At 41.8% G+C, this 17,500-nt stretch overlaps 1 long non-coding RNA gene across 1 annotated transcript in view; it reads right to left on the bottom strand.

The window, feature by feature from the left end:
• Positions 1-13,003: 13,003 nt before the first annotated feature.
• LOC126989648 (uncharacterized) overlaps positions 13,004-17,500 on the bottom strand; it is a 61,093-nt gene continuing 56,596 nt past the window's right edge. Inside the window, exon 3 of the long non-coding RNA XR_007743547.1 lies at positions 13,004-16,272. This is a non-coding gene — a long non-coding RNA (uncharacterized LOC126989648). The remainder of the gene's footprint in view (positions 16,273-17,500) is intronic.

Here is a 17,500-nt window from a genome sequence, read left to right as displayed (position 1 = left end):
GCTTCGGCTCTTTGTACTCACACTCTTTAGATTACCTCCTCCTCCTCCTCCTCCTCCTCCTCCAGCTTTTGCTCTTCGTCCTTCTCCTCTTAGTTCCTCTTCCTCCTCCTCCTCCTCTGCATGGTTCCTCTTTTGTTCGTCAGATTTTTCCTCTTTTCCTCTTTTTTCCTCTTATTTTCTTATTCATGTACTCCTGTTCACTGCTTCGTTGTCCTCCTCCTCCTCCTCCTCCTCCTTGTTCGTATTATTTCAATCCTGGTTGCTCCTCTTCTTCATCTACATCCCCCTCTTCTTCCTCCTCCAGTTGTTTCCTTCCTTATCTTCCCTCCTATCGCCACCTCTTCATCATCTTCAACTTCATCCTCCTTTCTCCAACTATTCTTTTCCTTCTTCCTTCTTTTACTGCATTCTCATTTTTGCTCTGCGTTATGCCTCAATCTTCCTAGTACTTTTTCCCTTTTATTCCTGTTCTATCGCTCTAATCTCTCCTCCCACGTCCTCTCTCGTCCCATTTTCTTCTTTTCTCCTTTCATCATCATCCTTCTGCTCCTACCTATTTATTTTCCTTCTCTTTCACTATCTATCTATTTAGTATCTATCTACCACCTCCTCGTTCTTGCCCCTCTCCGCATCGGCACTTCCTACAGCCTCCTCCTCCTATTTCTCTCCATCTCCCTTCTCTTCTGACATCCTCCTCCTCTTCCTTTCCATCTCCCTTCTCTTCTTCCTTCTCCTCCTCCTCCTCCTCCTTCCTCATCGTTTTCCATTACTCACAACCTCCTCAGTTTCACCGCTTCCTACTCTTCGCCGCCCCCGTTTCATCTTCCTACAGCAACGTTTCACATCCTCCTTCTCCTCCCCCTCCTCCTCCTCCTCCTCCTCCTTCAGGCTCGCGGTAATCCAATTATGACGCGCCATCAGGTCGCTCTGAAGGCGCCTTGAGGGGGTGAAATTGAAGGGTCCGGAAGTGAATGGGCCGAGGTTTCCAAAGTATTTTAGAAGTTAATCCTTATGCAGACTTTTTCCCTCCCTCCCTCCGACCCTCCCTCTCTCGTTCCCTGCTTCTCTCTCCTTCCTCCCTCGCTTCTTTCCTCCCTCGCTTCTTTCCTCCCTCCTACTCTCCTTTCCCTCCCTTTCTCCCTCTCTTGCTTCTTTTTAGTCCTTCCCTCCCTCCCTCCCTCGCTCCCTGCTTCTCTACCTCCCTCCCTCGCTTCTTTCCTCCCTTCTCTCCTTTCCCTTCCTCTCTTCCTCTCTTGCTTCTTTCCGTCCTTCCTTTTTTAATGCTTTTCTTAATTCCTTCTCTCTCTCCCTCCCTGCTTCTCTACCATCCTCCCTCCTTCTCTCCTTCCTTCCATCTTTCCCTCCCTATCTCCTTCTCTTTTCTTTCCTTTCATTATTTTTTGGTTCTTTCCTTCCTTTCTTTTTTGTTTCTGTTCTTTCCTTCCTTCCTTTTTTTTTTTCCTTCCCTCCTTTATTCAGTTTCTTTATTCCTTTCTTGGTTCGCTTATTCGTTCTTTTTTCCTTCTTTCCTTCATTCATTATTTTTTTCTTCCTTAATTCGTTTGTACGTTTTTTTTCGTCCTTCCCTCCCTCGCTTGCTTCCTTCCTTGCTTCCTTCCTTCATCCTTTTATTCCTTGGTTGCCTCGTTCGTTCTTTTCCTCGTTTCTCCTTTCTCCCCCTTCTGCTTTTTCCCTTCCTTCTTTTGTTCATATTTTTACCTCTCGGTGTTTTCATTCGTTTCTTCCTTCTTCCCTCCCTCCCACCCTCGCTTGATTCTTTCCTTCCTTTCTTTTTCATTTTATTTATTCATTTCGCTTGCTCGTTTCCTCCTCTCCCTCTCTCCCGCCCGCCTTTTTCATTCTTTCTTTCTTTCATTTTTTTTTTCATTTCTTTGTTCGTTCCTTACTTACGCATGTTATCATAAATGTTTGCATGCGTATGTTTTAGTTTATCCTTCCTCTGTTTGTTTTATCTTTTCGTTTTCTGCTTTTTCCCCTTTCATTTTTTCCATACTCCATTGTCCTTTATGCCTCTTCGTTGACGTCCTCCTCCTCCTCTTCGTCCGTCTATTTCCAAGTTACTTTCGCTACCCGGGTTCGGTACGTCTGGCTGCTCTCCTCTCCGCCTCCCCCTTTTCGGCGTGCATTTATTTATTTTTTCTGCCTCCGTTCCCTTTCTTTTACTTATGTACATTTATTTATTTATTAGGATATATGTATTAGTTTTTCCTCGCACACGTTAGGTTACTTTCGCTACCCGGGTTAGGTGCGTCGGTCTGCTCTACTCTCCGCCTCACCTTTTCGTCGTCTATTTATGTATTTTTTAATGGGTTCGCCTCGGCAGCAGCTTGATTTGCATGCCATTACTGTGCTTTCAAGGCGAAGTTTTGCGCGCGTTATTTATCCACGGAGAGAGAGCTTTCTGGGGACGTCGTGGATGTTGATGTTATTATTTTTATTATTATTATTATTATTATTATTATTATTATTATTATTATTATTATTATTATATCGAGTATTACAGGTGTTGGTGGTAGTCGGCAGTGTTGGTGGAAGTAGTGGTGGTGGTAATTGTAGTAGTAGTAATAACAGTAGTAGTAATAGTAGTAAAAGGTAGTAATAGCAGTAGTAGTAGTAGTAGATGTAGTAGCAGTAGTAGTAGTAGTAGTAGTAGTAGTAGTAGCAGTAGTAGGTGTAGTAGTAGTAGCAGCCAGCAGTAGTAGGTGTAGTAGTAGTAGTAGTAGTAGTAGCAGTAGTAGTAGTAGTAGTAGTAGTAGTAGTAGCAGTAGTAGGTGTAGTAGTAGTAGTAGTAGTCCTCACTCCTGTGCCTTAACCGGTGTCGCTTAACTTTGGTCATAAGTTGGCCCATAATTTTCCCCTCAACTTACCCTAAGTTACCCTCGCCACAGGGGGGCGCCTCATCGCGGCCCGTCGAAGCCCCATTACTCTAACCGCCGCGTGTTACTTACATTACGGTGACAGCTGCTTGATAATTTGTCCTGTAGAACGCTTGCATTTCACTGGTGTTTTTATTGTTTCTTCATCAGCACATTTATATCATTCATGTGTTGACCTCCTATTCACGTAAAACTAATTTACACTTTCATTTATATCGAGACTAGAAACGAGGTATAAAAAATGGATAATTTCCATAGATGTCTCTGTCCTGCAGTGGAATAGTACAAGTTAAAAATATATATATATATATATATATATATATATATATATATATATATATATATATATATATATATATATATATATATATATATATATACATATATATATATATATATATATATATATATATATATATATATATATATATATATATATATATATATATATATATATATATATACTCGACTGTTGTATTTTACTTCAGTGGTGTTAAGTAGTTTTTTTCGAAGGTTTTTTTTATTTGCTCCATTCTTTTTTATTTCCTGCATCTGGTTATTCGTTTATGATGTTGTTCCTCTCCACGTATTTGTTTTTTGCTCGACTTTTTATGCGTCACTTTTATCCTTGTTCAACTTTTGTTCTCTTTTACTTTTGATTCCCTTCCTGTTCTTTTGCTGTGCCTCTCGATTTTGGTTTCCTATTCCATTAATCTCTTGCCTTCGTTTTCTCCCTCCCCTCGCCACCATCATCATCATCATCACCCTGCCTCCCCTCCTCTCACCCTCTCTTCATCTCTCAGTGCCCTCATCATTACCTTAATTCACACCAGGCATTATTTACGCTCCTCTCTCCATCTTCTTCCTCACTTCCTTCCTCTGATCTTTCCTCCTTCCCCGGCGAATTATCAGCTTCCGTTCCCTTCCCTCTCTACCTGCCAATTCCTCCTTCAGACTCTTCCTCATTAAATCCTCTTCCTCCTCCTCGATTTCCGTCTTTCCTCTCTCTTCCTCCTCCTCCTCTTTTCATCTAGGGCTTCCGGTGTCCTTTTTGTGCCCAAAGTTTGCCTCTTTATTTCCGTTGTAAGGAAAGTGGGAAGGGAAGAGGAGAGGAAGTGTGGAGAAAGGTAAGAGAGAAGAATGAGGAGGAGGAGGAGGAGGAGGAGGAGGAATGGAAGGATTGAAAGACTCATTGTTGGTAAGGTATATATGAATTTAGTGAAGAAAGGTATGTGTTAATTTTTTGGGTTATTGTTAGGTTAAGTGTAAGGTATCTTCAAACCCGTGACAGGCAGCATTTAAAACTATATTTGTATCAACTTACAAAGAACTCAAATTTTACAAGCCTGTGTGGGTATATACAATTTAATTTTACTCGAATGTCGTTTTTTCTTTATTATTTTTTCTGTGTATGCTTTATTTGCTCTGTCCGTTCATTTTACTATATTTTGAGTTATTATGACACATGTTTTATTATATTATTTACTCTGAAATATTGTTTAATTTGGATTTTTGTTTTCGTGTGTATTTTGTCATGTCGGTGAATTATTTGGACATATTTATCCTTCCTATCTCACTCTATGACAAGTTTGGGTATTTTAATTAGTTTCATCATTTCTATCATCTATCTTCTATTTCTCTCTCGTCTGTCGTCTGTATATCACTTCTCTATCATCTGTATCATCTATCATCTACCCTATTTTGCCTTTTCGCTTGGTTTGGGTTTATTAATCAGTTTCATCTGTAATATCTATCATTTATCATCTACCTCTCATTTGTCTATCATCTATCATCCATCCAACTTCACCTTTACGCCTGGTTTGTGTTTATTAATTAGTTATATCTCCTCTATCATCTCTGTTCTTGTTTTATATATCACGTGTTTTATATATCCTGTTCCTCGTCTCGCTGGATCTCTATATTTACGCAAACATATAATTTTTTTTCCTTTATCATTTCTGTTTTTGCTTTGTGAATATTACGTGTATTGTTATGTTTCTTCCATCGTTGAATTTCTTTATTTACGCCAACATATATTTCTTTTTTTTTCCCTTTATCATTAATGTTTTTGCTTTATGAATATTACGTGTATCGTCACGTTTCTGCATCGTTGGATTTCTGTATTTACGCCAACATATATTTCCCAATTTTTTATGTGCGTGCGTGAGGTAAAACAGGCAATAAGAGAAAAGTTGGGAATTTACCGAGCTGGATGTTGGCGACTCTGGAAGACGAATCCTCGGAAATATTTCACAAAGTCTACGTGACTCCCTCTTTATGGTTTAATTTGGGGGAAAATATTGGTGTGGACGCGACGGGAGATGAGGGAGGGAGAGGACAGGTGAGGCAGGGAGAGAGAGGGGGGAAAGAGGAGGAGGGTGGATGTGAGATAGCAAGAAGGGAAGGAGAATGACGGAAGGAAGAAGGAAAGGAAGATGGAAGGAGAAAAGAGGAGAAGGAACAGAGGAGGATGGTGGATATGAGATGGTTAAGAAATGAAGGATATTGTGGGCGAGGCAAAATTGAGGAAAGAAGGGAAGGAAAATTGGAAAAGGAAACGAAGATAATGAAAAGAGGATTGAAGGAGAGTGTGGGCAGGGCAGATAGACGAAGAAAGGGAGGAAAGGAAACGGTGGAAAAGAAAGGGAGAAAGGAAATGGAAATAAACGTACAAGAAATAATAACTTTCCTCTTTTTCTCGGATTTACTCTTTCCTTCTCTCTTCATTATACACACACACACACACACACACACACACACACACACACACACAGGACGCATCACGTAATCTCAGCACGAGTTGGTTTCTGCCTCCTCCTCCTCCTCCTCCTCCTCCTCCTCCTCCTCCTCCAAGCATCTGGCGCACTAACGAGCTAATCAGTCAACGCGGCAAAGGGAGGAGAGTGGACCGTTGAGGATCATCCATTTTTCCTTCCCTTTTTTTTCTGTCTTTGTTTGTTCCTCGCGACCCTAGACGGTGGTGGTGGTGGTGGTGGTGGTAATATTGGCTGTGTTATTTTTCTTCCTGTTTGCTTTGTTTAAGTTGAAATTGTTGTTGCAACAGCAGTAGTAGTAGTAGTAGTAGTATTTTATTGTTATTGTTTATTGCCACATTACAGGTACATACATTGATAAGTTATATAAAGGTATTATTAGGCATTAGTCTGCTGAGCAGAAGCTCCTTAGCAGACATGCTATTTCTTAACACGAAACATATACTTCCATGACGGCAATTGATAACAAATTAAGACTATATTCTACAAACAATTTGAGACAAGACTTATATCCTACAAACAAACTGAGGCATCTTAAAAGTAACACCCTACCATTCATCAAATAAAATCTGCATTTGACATCATTGTATATTGATGGATTGATTTTGCAATTTATGGAAATAGTTTTAAGTTTGCTCTTGAATAAATTGAGGTTAGTTATTGATTTTAAATTATCAGGTAATGCGTTCCAACATTTCGGTCCGAAGCAATGTATTGAAAATTTGTACAATGTTGTTCTGTGTTGTGGACACCAGATTGATATCATTCCCTCCAGTTCCCTGGCTGTGACGGACGTGTTTAAACAATTGGCTATTGCTCTTACTTTCATTTAAATCGTTGTAAACAGCTACAAGACAAAAGTACTGTAATAGGTAGTCAAATTTCAGTAATTTTAATTCGTTGAACCATAACTGTGTAGAATCATGTTCTCCTTTGTATGCAATGGTTCTTTAAATCATTTTCTGCATTACAATAATTTCCTTTACAACTGTCGGCCATGTGCAGCCCCGTATTGACAAACAGTATATGAAATGAGGATAACAAAGTTAGTAAAACAGATTTTTTAGTGCATCAACTGTTAGGTTATATCGGATTTTGTACATTATTCCACAATTTTTTGACAATTTTAAACAGAGTGACTGTATATGTTTTTTCCTATTTAAATTTTCATCTATGAATAGATAGGCGGTTGCGGTAGTGGTGATGATGGCGGTATTGATTCTTCGTAGTGGTTATGGTGGTGGTGTTGACGAAAATTTTGGTGTTGATGAATGAGGTATTTCTGGTGGTGGTGGTAGTTGTGGTGGTGACAGTTAGCAGAGATTATGGTGTTCGTGGTGGTGGTGTTGCTTAGTGTTGGTGATGAAGGAGGTGTTTGTGGTGATGGTGGTGATGCTGGAGGTGGTGGTGGTGGTGGTAGCGTTTCCTTCCTTCTATATGCTCAAGTGTTAGAACCCACAGAAGTGTAAAACAACTCATGGATAGGATGGTTTTTACTGGACAGGTGGATGTGTGAGCGGAAGAAAAGGATCGAGAAGGCGGGAGGAAGGGAGTGAAGGGAAGAGCAAGAAATGGAAGCGAAGGAATTGGGTGAAAGAAGGAGGCGGGGATGGAAGGTAAGGGAAGAGAGATGAAAGAATGAGGCAAGGAGAGTAGGCGAGAAAGACATAAAGGAGAGGAATGAAAGAGAAAAGGAATGGATAGGGCAGTGTCTTCTTAGAGGGTAGAAAAAAAAAGATCGAGGGAGGAGGAGGAGAAGGAGGAAGGAAAGACTGCAACATGTGACTCCTATAGGAAAGAGAAACTCCAGGGAAATGAAGAAAAATAATAGGAGGAAAATATATGTAAAAGGAATACGTTTAAAAGGAAAGAAGTGGGAGCAATTTTTTACTTCCTCGCAGCCTTTTATTCCTCCATCTTCGGATTTATTCTCGAGCTGGATTTATGAGGCAGAGAGAGAGAGAGAGAGAGAGAGAGAGAGAGAGAGAGAGAGAGAGAGTGTTGGCGTGGGTTCACAGTATAGCCAAGAAAGTGTGTGTGTGTGTGTGTGTGTGTGTGTGTGTGTGTGTGTTTTCGGATTATTGAGGTTTGCGTTACTTCTTTTTTGGAGGATCAAGTTTTCCCTTTTTCCCTTTATTTCCCTTTTGCCTTTTTTTTTTCCTCTTCATCCATTTTCCGACTCCTTATTTTTTCTTATTTTTCTTTCTGATATAATTTTCCTGTTACGTTTGTCCACGCCCTTTTTGTTTTGTCGACCTCCTCCTCCTCCTCCTCCTCCTCCTCCTCCTCCTCCTCCTCCTCCTCCTCGCTTCTTGGTCTGGTCTTCGCGTCCTCTTCTTTGGCTCATATTTCCCAAGCCTTCGATTCTGAATTCAGGGGAACAGAATGGCTTAGTAATCCTTGAAATATGACTTCCTCCTCCTCCTCCACCTCTTCTTTCTCCTCCTCCTCCTACTCACCCCTTCGTGTCTTCCTCCTCCTTGTCCTCTTCCTCCTCCTCACCCCTCCATTTCTTTCTCCTCCCCGTCCTCCTTATCCTCCTTCCTACTTCTCTCTTCTTTTCTTTCTCATTTATAAGCATCTCACACCTCTTATCTCCTTTTCCTTGTCTCTTTTTATCTCCCATACTTACTGGCTCTCCATTCTCTTCTTGTCTCTCTCCTCCCAAGATTTTTCCTTTCTCTCTTTCTCTTTCTCAGTCACTATTTTCTTCGATGTTACTCTCTTCATTTCGTACTTAAAGTTTTGACTGTAACCTCTCTTCAGTGTCGAACTCACAAAACCAGTGCATTAATCCCTCTTGCATTTTCTGGATAGGGCTGTTTTCTAATTGTTCGTCTGTCGGAACAATCAAATATTTAATTATCAATATACGCCCATATACTCTGTGGGTCTCATTCTAAAACATCTCGTCGCACAAGCACACATATTTGGCAAGGCAGTTTTGGGGGTAGTTTTATAACCCTTCTGGAAGTTTGACCTTTCTTCTGCACCATGAATCTAAAACAACACTCAGTAGAACCCGCCTGACCTCCTTTTTGGCCTTTGGAAATAGTTGATGTGAGGGATGCAAGCGTCTGACAATACAAACCTATGACTCCTTAATACACGAGAGCAAACACACTTCAGTAAACTCTATAGTAACTCTTCTTAGGGAACAGGAGGTACGTCGAGAGGGGTAGGGAATTTTATACGGGCAGGAGAGAGCTCGAGGATGAATAGGGAGGATTATACTGGGCAGGAAGCAGGTCGGAAAGGGGGAGGAGAAGGGAGAGGGAAGCAGCAACTTGTGGCTCCTAAATAAGAAAGACCAGGAAGATGAAAGAAAAGTATCAGGTCGTCGACTATATGTAAAAGGAAGTAACATGATGAAGTAGTTTATAATATGCCAAAAAGTGATAAAATAATGGAGTCAGTGCTGTTAATATTTTTCCTCTTCGTCTTTCTTTTGCATATATTTCTCCTTTTAATATTTCATCCATTTTTATGCGTTTCCTGGACTTTTAAATTAGCTCATCTTATTTTCTTTATATTCTTCGTTTTGTAGCTCGTTTACACTCTTTGATCTTATTGCTTTTATTGTTTTTTTTTGTCTTGATACATTTATTCACTGATCTTTTTCGTGTTTTTTTTTTCGTTTTTTTCTTTTGCGTTTCATTAGCGTCCTTTGCGTCTTTTTTTTTAATTTTTGCTTTCTACACTTTTAAATCTATTCGAGGTTATTATTCGCTGTTTCTTGATCATTTTACATTTATTCACTGATTTTTTTTTTCGCGTTCCATTAGCGTCCTTTGCGTCTTTTTATTTCTGTTTTCTACTCTTTTAAATTTATTCGCGGATAATATTCTCTGTTTCTTGATCATTTTCCATTTATTCGCTGATCTTTTCCATTTTTTTCGCTTTCCTATTCTTCTTTCGATTTTCTTTCGTGTCCTTTGCGTATTTGTTTCGTTTCTAGTCTTTTTAACTCAATGTTTGATCTTTTTTTTCCTTCGTTCGTTTTCTTTGGTTACTTCATTACCTAACATTAATTTTCTGATCTTTTCCTGTTTTTTTTTCTTTCGTTTTTTTCTTTTTTTTGGCAATTTTTTTCCTTTCCTACACTTCTAACACGTTCTCAGTAATCTATTCTTTTTTTTTATTCAATTTTCTTCGTCTTTTACACTCATTCCCTGATCTTTTTCATTTTTTTATCCTTTCCTGCACTTCTATCTAACACATTATCGCTGACCTCTTCCTCTTTTATTCCATTTTCTTCGTCTATTACATTTCTTCGCCGATCTTATTCATTTTTTTTCCTTTCCTGCACTTCTATCTAACACATTATCGCTGACCTATTCCTCTTTTATTCCATTTTCTTCGTCTATTACATTTCTTCGCCGATCTTATTCAATTTTTTTTTCTCTTTCCTCCTCCTTCGTTTTTCCTACTTGTTCCATTAGCGTCCGCGAAGATCTTCCTCCTCCTCCCTGAGTGACACCTAATTTATTGTCTCTCCGTCCCTTCCTCCATTCCTCTCTTTTTCAGCTCCTCCTCGTTCTTCTTGTCCTTCCCCGAGACATAAACGAGCTTCTATTTTTCCCTCTCTCGTCACTTTAGCGTTTTTCCTTTTACCTGGCGTTTTGTTTTTTGTTTTTTCTATTTTTTTCTTCTTCTCTGTTTAGTTCCTTAGCTGTCAGTCACTATTTGTCTCTCCCTTCTTTCCCCACTCTTCCCGCCCTTACTTTTCCTCTGTCTGTGTGTGTGTGTGTGTGTGTGTGTGTGTGTATATCTCTAACCCTCTAATACACACACACACACACACACACACACACACACACACACACACACACACACACACACACACACACTCTCTCTCTCTCTCTCTCTCTCTCTCTCTCTCTCTCTCTCTCTCTCTCTCTCTCTCTCTCGCTCTCGCCGTCACCTCGCCCCAGTGGTCTCGCCGGACAAAAACAGCCCGATTTTCGCTTTTCTCTAACGATACTCTGAACGATAATGGAAAACCGATGTTGGTGAAGAGAAGAAGTTCCAGCGCTGGCCACCTCTACGCCGGGCGAGGGGGAGAGAGCGAGAGATAGAGACGCAGGGGAGAGAAAAGAAGGAGGGGGAGGGCCGGAGAGAGAGGAAAGTGAGGCCAGCGAATGGAGGAAAGGAGAAAGGAGGGAGGAAGGAAAAGAAAGGAGAGGAAGGCAAGGGAATGGAATGGATATGAGGGATGGGTAAGGTCGAGAGGAAAAAGGGAAGAAGGAAGGGATGGAAGGAAAGAGAAGAGAATGGATAGGAAATGATGAAGGGATTTGGTAAGGAAGGAAGATGTGAAATATAGAAGGAAAGAGAAAGGAAGATGGGGAGAGGAAAGATTAGAGAAGAGGGGAAGTAATGAAAGGAAAAAAATGAAGAGGGAAAAAGCCAGTGAAGGAAATAAAGGAGAGAAAGAAAGGAGGAGGAAGGGAGAGAAGGGAAGGAGGGAAAATAAGCAATTGAAAAAAGGATATGGAAGGTATGGGGGTGAAGAATGGGAAGCCTAAGACGGTCAGAAACGAAGGGGGGGGAGGGATGGAGAGAAATAAGATGGAGGAGGAGGAGGAGGAGGAGGAGGAGGAGGAGGAGGAGATGGCGGCTCGTAATAGTTTGGGGCAGTCGAGTGAAGGAAAATGTAAATAGAAGCGAAGGGAAAGAGGTTGGGAGAAGGGAGTGTGGGTGGAAGGGAACTAATGATGATGATGATGGTGATGGTGAGGATGATACAAGGAGAGGAGGAGGAAGAGAAGGAGCAAGAAGAGTGGAAGAAGAGGCATAGGAGCAGTAGTAGTAGTAGTAGTAGTAAGAAGAGGAGGAGGAAAAAAGCCAAGTGTGAAAAGGAAGTCGAGAGAAAAAAAAATAATATAGACAGAAGAAAATAAAGATGAGAATAATGGAATAACTTGATAAAAGGAAGAAAATACAGTAAACGAAACAGGTAGAACGAGACTATTGGAGGCAGTAGAAGTAGAAGATGTAAGAGTAGGAAGAAGAAAAGAAGGAAGAGCAGGAGGAGTAGGAGGAGGAGGAATTTATAGATAGGAGAGAAAAAGTACCTCCTTCTCTCCATAAATCGAAAATGTGTTGTATCGGCCACCACCTTATGTGTTGCTATTTAGAAGATCACTTGAGGTAACCCCCTTGAGAGAGAGAGAGAGAGAGAGAGAGAGAGAGAGAGAGAGAGAGAGAGAGAGAGAGAGAGACTGACCGACAGATAAACACAAACTAAAAGAGAAAAAGAAAGACAAGAAGAGAAAAGCAATAACACAGACACAGAGGAAAAGAAACAAAGAGAAAGAGAGGAAGAAATGGAAGAGCAAAGAAGACAGGAACAAAAGAAGAGAGAAATAAAGAACAAAAGTGGTAGAGGATAAACACTCCGACATAGCAGAAAGGAAGAGAATATATAAGGAAAGAAAAAACGAAGAAAAAAACGAAAAAAGAAAAGCATCCCGGAAGACAAGGAAGACAGAATGAAACAAAGAAAGAAAAAAAGGGAAAAAAATAAAAATGAAAGAAAGAAAAAAAAGCTTGAAGATAGAAAATGAAAAGAAAAGTCACCCCGAGAACATAGAAAGAGGAGACAGAAAAGAAAGAGACAGAAAGAGAAAGAAACAAAGAAAAAAGTGAAACCAAATAAAACAAATGAAAAATACGAGTCCCCCCGAGAACTCTTTAAGGCCTTGACACTTTAATTTAATCCGTAATTACACCGCCAAAAGTAATTAAGGTGAAAGTGAAAAGAACAGTGGAAGCTTATAAGCAATTAGAGCCTTCCCTTGTAACTCCGTGGACAGCGTGTGAGTGTGTGGGTGTGTGTGGGTGTGTGTGTGGGTGTGTGGGTGTGTGGGTGTGTGGGTGTGTGTGTGTGTGTGTGTGGGTGTGTGGGTGGGTGTGGGAGGGAGGGGGTGTTTGTGTGCGTTTCTGTTGTGTGGGTGTGGGGGGTAGGGGGTGTTTGTGTGCGTTTCTGTTGTGTGTGTGGGTGTGGGTGTGGGTGGATGTGGGTGGGTGTGGGCTTTTGAGGGGATGTTTGTGTGCGTTTTTGTAGTGTGTGTGTGTGTGTGTGTGTGTGATTAGGTATGTAGTATTTTCTAAGTAGAATGTTGATTAAATGCATAAATTCCAAGAGAGAGAGAGAGAGAGTTTAGGTTTTCCCATTCTCATCTCCTCCACCTCATTCTCCCTCCTCCTCACACCTTGCTTTCCTTCCATTTCCCTCCTAAGACGCCTTATTTTCTCCTTTCCTTCTGGCGCTCAATGTGCTTTTGTTTATTTATTTATTTTTTTTAAAGGTATACTTCCCTTCAAAACATTTATACTCCTGGTCCCTTCTTTTTCTTTTCTTTGTTTTTTCTTTCCTCTGTTTATCTTTTGAAATTATTTTTATACATTTCTTGTTGTGTTTTGTGTTTGTGTCTGTTTGTCTGTGTATTTCTACGTCTGTGTCTCTGTCCGTGTGGGTTTTTGCCTTAGTGTCCCTCTACGTTTTTATGTCTTTCAACATGTGTCTATCTTTGTTTGTCTGTGTGTCTGTATGTCTGTCTGTCTGTACTTTTGTCTGCCTGTCCGTCTGTCTGTCTGTAGCTTTCTCTTCCCTTCTTTCTTTCACTATAAATTCCTACCTCCCATAAATTGTCACTCGTCACCATCATGCCTTTCTCTTCTGCTTCCTATAACTCTTTTCCTCTCCCTTAATACATAATTCTCCTTTAGCTTCACTCCCTCTTAACTCTCTTTCCCTCCCTCCCGCTCTCCATCCCTCCTCCCTCCTCCAAGCTCCCATAATCCCACTTGCTTACTCCTCGACTCCTCTTCTACTGCCACGATTCCCTTCCTACCGTACCATACCTTATCGTACCTTCCCTCTAAGCCTCTCTGATCCCCTTCCTAAGCCATGCTATCAGCCGTATCTTCCTCCTCTTATACATACCATACTCCTCTTGCATCTCAACGCCGCCTCCTCTTCTTCCTCTTTTTCTGCCCCTCCCTCCCTGCAGTCCCTCCCCATCCTCCACCTCCTTTTCCTCCTGCGTTTCCCTCTTCTCATCCTCATCCAAGTCCTCCTCCTCCTCTTACCCCCTTTCCTTCTCCTCCTTCTCCTCCGCACAGGCCTAACGAAGAGAATCCAGACCTCTATATCCCCCTAAAGTTATGCATTATAACCCTCTTCAGACCTGCATTCTGATGATCTTAAAGAGTTACGCGTTGAAGGCTTTTGTGACCTTACAAACACTTGAAGGTCCCTTGTCTGTTTGTCTACCGTATTTGTGTTCGTCGAGGTTGTTCGGTAGAGGTTGGTGAATGCTTCTTTTTTGTTATAAGTTGTTCGAAGCTGTCAAACTAATCTTTTTGTTGTTATTGTTTAGTGTTTCTGTAAGTATTTTTGGCTTCGTTGGGTTTCTTCTTTTTGTGGGTGTATGCAAGGCCTTCGCTAATACAAAAAGGGATGCAGTGGTGTGTTTGAAACTGTGAGACTTGAGTTATTAAAGTGTGTGTTTAATGTTTATACAAATATTTATGAGCAATTTATTTTTTGAGTTTCTTTCCTTGATGTCTGTGTTAGTGGTTTAGTTACGCTCCAAAATCGCAGTAGTGTCAGTATCTCACATTTTTCCTCTTTACCTCCACGCCTACGTAACCAAACACATGACTGATAAGATAGTCAATCATTGGTCATAGAGTAAGCTTTTAACTTCCCACTACACCTTAGTAAAACTATCTGTAGAACGATAAGATTACCAACACACACACACACACACACACACACACACACACACACGCACACGCACACGCACAAGCAAACGTTCTTCTTTAGATTGGAAAACTCTGCTCTGTGTTTTAACTCGTGCGGCAGCGACATCGTGCGCCAGAAAACGTTACAGAAAGAAAACCTTATAGTGAGGTGTTGATGCTCTTATCAGCGGGAGGGTTACAAGCAGGGAAGGCGAGATAAACTAATTCTTACTGAGTTTTTTTAATTCTTAGTTTCTTAATGATTCTACGTTCCATTTATATTCCTTAAGAGTCGCAGAGGTTGCTTGCTGTCGCCTCCTCGTTTTTCCCTTGTGTCTGATGGGAAATTGTGTGAGCATGCGTGAAGAGTTTGTTGTGGCATATAAAGAGATGTGGCAACTAATGTTTATCTTGAGGCACTCCGCTGAGACACTCCATCTGTGTGTGTGTGTGTGTGTGTGTGTGTGTGTGTGTGTGTGTGTGTGTGTGTTGCTCTTTTCCACCTTTAGTACCGTGGAAAAAGTGTCCTTCGTAATTGTGCTGTCACTTTATTTGTCTTCCTTTATCCTTTTTTTTTTTTTTTTTTTACAGCTAAGGAGATAGTTCAAGGGCGTAAAGAAAAATATATATAAAAAAGCCCGCCACCTACTGCTCCTGAATAGAGGTCAAAGGAGTGGCCAAAAAGAGAGGTCCATTTCGGGAGGAGAGGTGTCCTGATACCCTCCTCTTGAAAACACCCCATTTTGGATATCAATCTTCGGTAGTTCCATCTACCCTACACCACTTTGGTTTACTGAATCGTTGTTCATTGTCCATCGCCATTGTTTCAGCCTACATCACATTCTCCCCTTCCCGTCGCATAACAAAGCTTCCCTTCTACGAAATCTACGAAATATGATGTTTAGGTCACCCTGATTCAAAATGTCGGTGATGTTGGCAATACTGTAATTGTTGGATGGATGTTCATCGTCTTCCTCATATTAGTGAAATGTTTAAACTCACTGTCATATCTGTTGCTTGGAATGCCATAATTGTGTCATGTCGTTCTATTCTGTGTTTTTCTCCGTCCTACATCACTTGGGTTCATAGTCTCCGCGTTTTGTTTCATCCTACATCACATTCTTCCTTCCCATTGCAATTAAAGTTTATTCCTTTCGCCATTGTTTCATCCTACATCACAGTCTCCCTTCCCGTCGCAGAACAAAGCTTTCCTTCTACGAAATATAATGTTTAGGTCACCCTGATTCAATATGTGGGTGATGTTGGCAATACTGTTATCGTTGCATGGATGTTCATCGTCTTCCTCATATTAGTGAAATGTTTAAAATCACTGTCATATCTGTTGCTTGGAATGCTTTAATTGTGTCATGTCGTTCTCCTATTCAATGTTTTTTCTCTGTCCTACATCACTTGGGTTCATAGTCTCCGTGTTTTGTTTCATCCTACATCACATTCTTCTTTCCCATTGCAATTAAAGTTCATTCCTTCAGCATAAAATGTGGGTGATGTTGCCAATACTACTATGAATGGGGATCGGTCTTTCTCGTAGTTTGTAACGTTTGAAAGCACTGTCATAGATATTGTTACTTTGAATGCCTTAACTGTGTCATGTCTTTCCTATAGCATCTCCAGCACAAGTGTCTCTTTCTCTCTCTCACTCTCTCTCTCTCTCTCTGTCTCACCTTCGGCGTTATAACCCATGGGGACGAAGTTGCTTCTGTTGTTGGCATCTTCGCGCTTGTGGCTCTCGACGTATCCTTCGTTTTCCATCTTGCCCACTGTGTCCAGTTCCACCTGTTCCATGCGCTGTCTGCGGGGGTACTGAGACCACCGACCCGCGCCCTTATCTGGGGGATACTGCCAGTGTCGGTTATCTCTCCGGAACAACAGGGCCAAGGGGTAAGGGAGGGGCGGGGCGGGGCGGGGCGGACTGGGCTGGCGGTGTGGGGCGTGAGATATGAAGGACGGCGGTGGGGTTGAGGTCTGGACGAAGGGTTGAGGTGAGTGTGTGGGGAGGGATTGGGGCATGTGAGTGTGTGTGGGTGTTTAGATAGCAAAGATAGAATGGGAGAGGAGCAGGTATTGTGGGACGTGCGGTGTGAAGGGCGGCGGGAGATTGAGGTCTGGGCTAAGGACGAAGGGTTGAGGTAAGGGTGTGGGGAGGGATTGGGGCATATGAGTCTGTGTGGGTTTCTAGATAGCTAAGATAGAATGGGAGAAGAGGAGGTATTGTGGGGCGTGAGGTGTGAAGGGCGGCGGGAGATTGAGGTCTGGGCTAAGGACGAAAGGTTGAGGTAGGACGATAATAGGGAGTGAGGTGTGTGAATATGTAGGGGCGAGGTAAGGGATGTTTGGATAGCGAAGATATAAGTGGGGAGGAGTGGGCAGTGTGGGGCATTAGAGAGGTCTGGACTAAGGGTTGAGGTAGGGGCGTGGATGGTAGGTAGGGACGTAGGAGTGTTTCTGGGTAGGATACTGGCGGAATGGGTGTTAGAATTGGAAGGATTGAAGAAGGACGTCCGGGGGGAGGAGGTATGGAGGTAAGGTCGACATAGGGAAGGAAGTAGGGCGTAAGAGTGTGTGTGGATAGGGGTGGGCGGAAGGGGTGTTAGGATAAATAGGACATAAGGTCGAGAAACAGGTGTAGGAGTGTGTTTATAAGGGTGGGCGGAAAGGGTGTATGTATAGGGAATATAGAAGGGATATATATGGACCAGTAGCATTGTGTTAGGATAGGCGAGGGTGGGCATGTGTATAGCCAAGGGAGAATGGGATTATGAAGAGAGAGAAAGGAACATGTGGATATGGAGGAACGGGAAGGGTGAGGATAGAGAGAGAAGGAGAGGCATATGAGCAGGAAGGGAGTTCAGGTATGGAGCGGCAAGGGAATGGTTGTTAGTGGTGTGTGGACTGTGAAGTAAGGGACAGGTGTGATATGTATTGGGCAGGTAAGTGAGGGCCGTTAAGGTTAGTTAAGGGAGGGAGGGAGGGAGAGGAAGCTAGGGTAGAGGTGGAAGGGAAGGATGCGGGTAGGGAGAGTGAATGGGTGGAAGGAAGAGGAATGGAGGTAGGAAA

The sequence above is a fragment of the Eriocheir sinensis genome, chromosome 6 (assembly GCF_024679095.1).
Source record: "Eriocheir sinensis breed Jianghai 21 chromosome 6, ASM2467909v1, whole genome shotgun sequence".
Lineage (NCBI taxonomy): Eukaryota > Metazoa > Arthropoda > Malacostraca > Decapoda > Varunidae > Eriocheir > Eriocheir sinensis.
The sequence above is the reverse complement of the archived record's forward strand: the minus strand, read 5'-3'. Positions and strand labels throughout refer to the sequence as shown.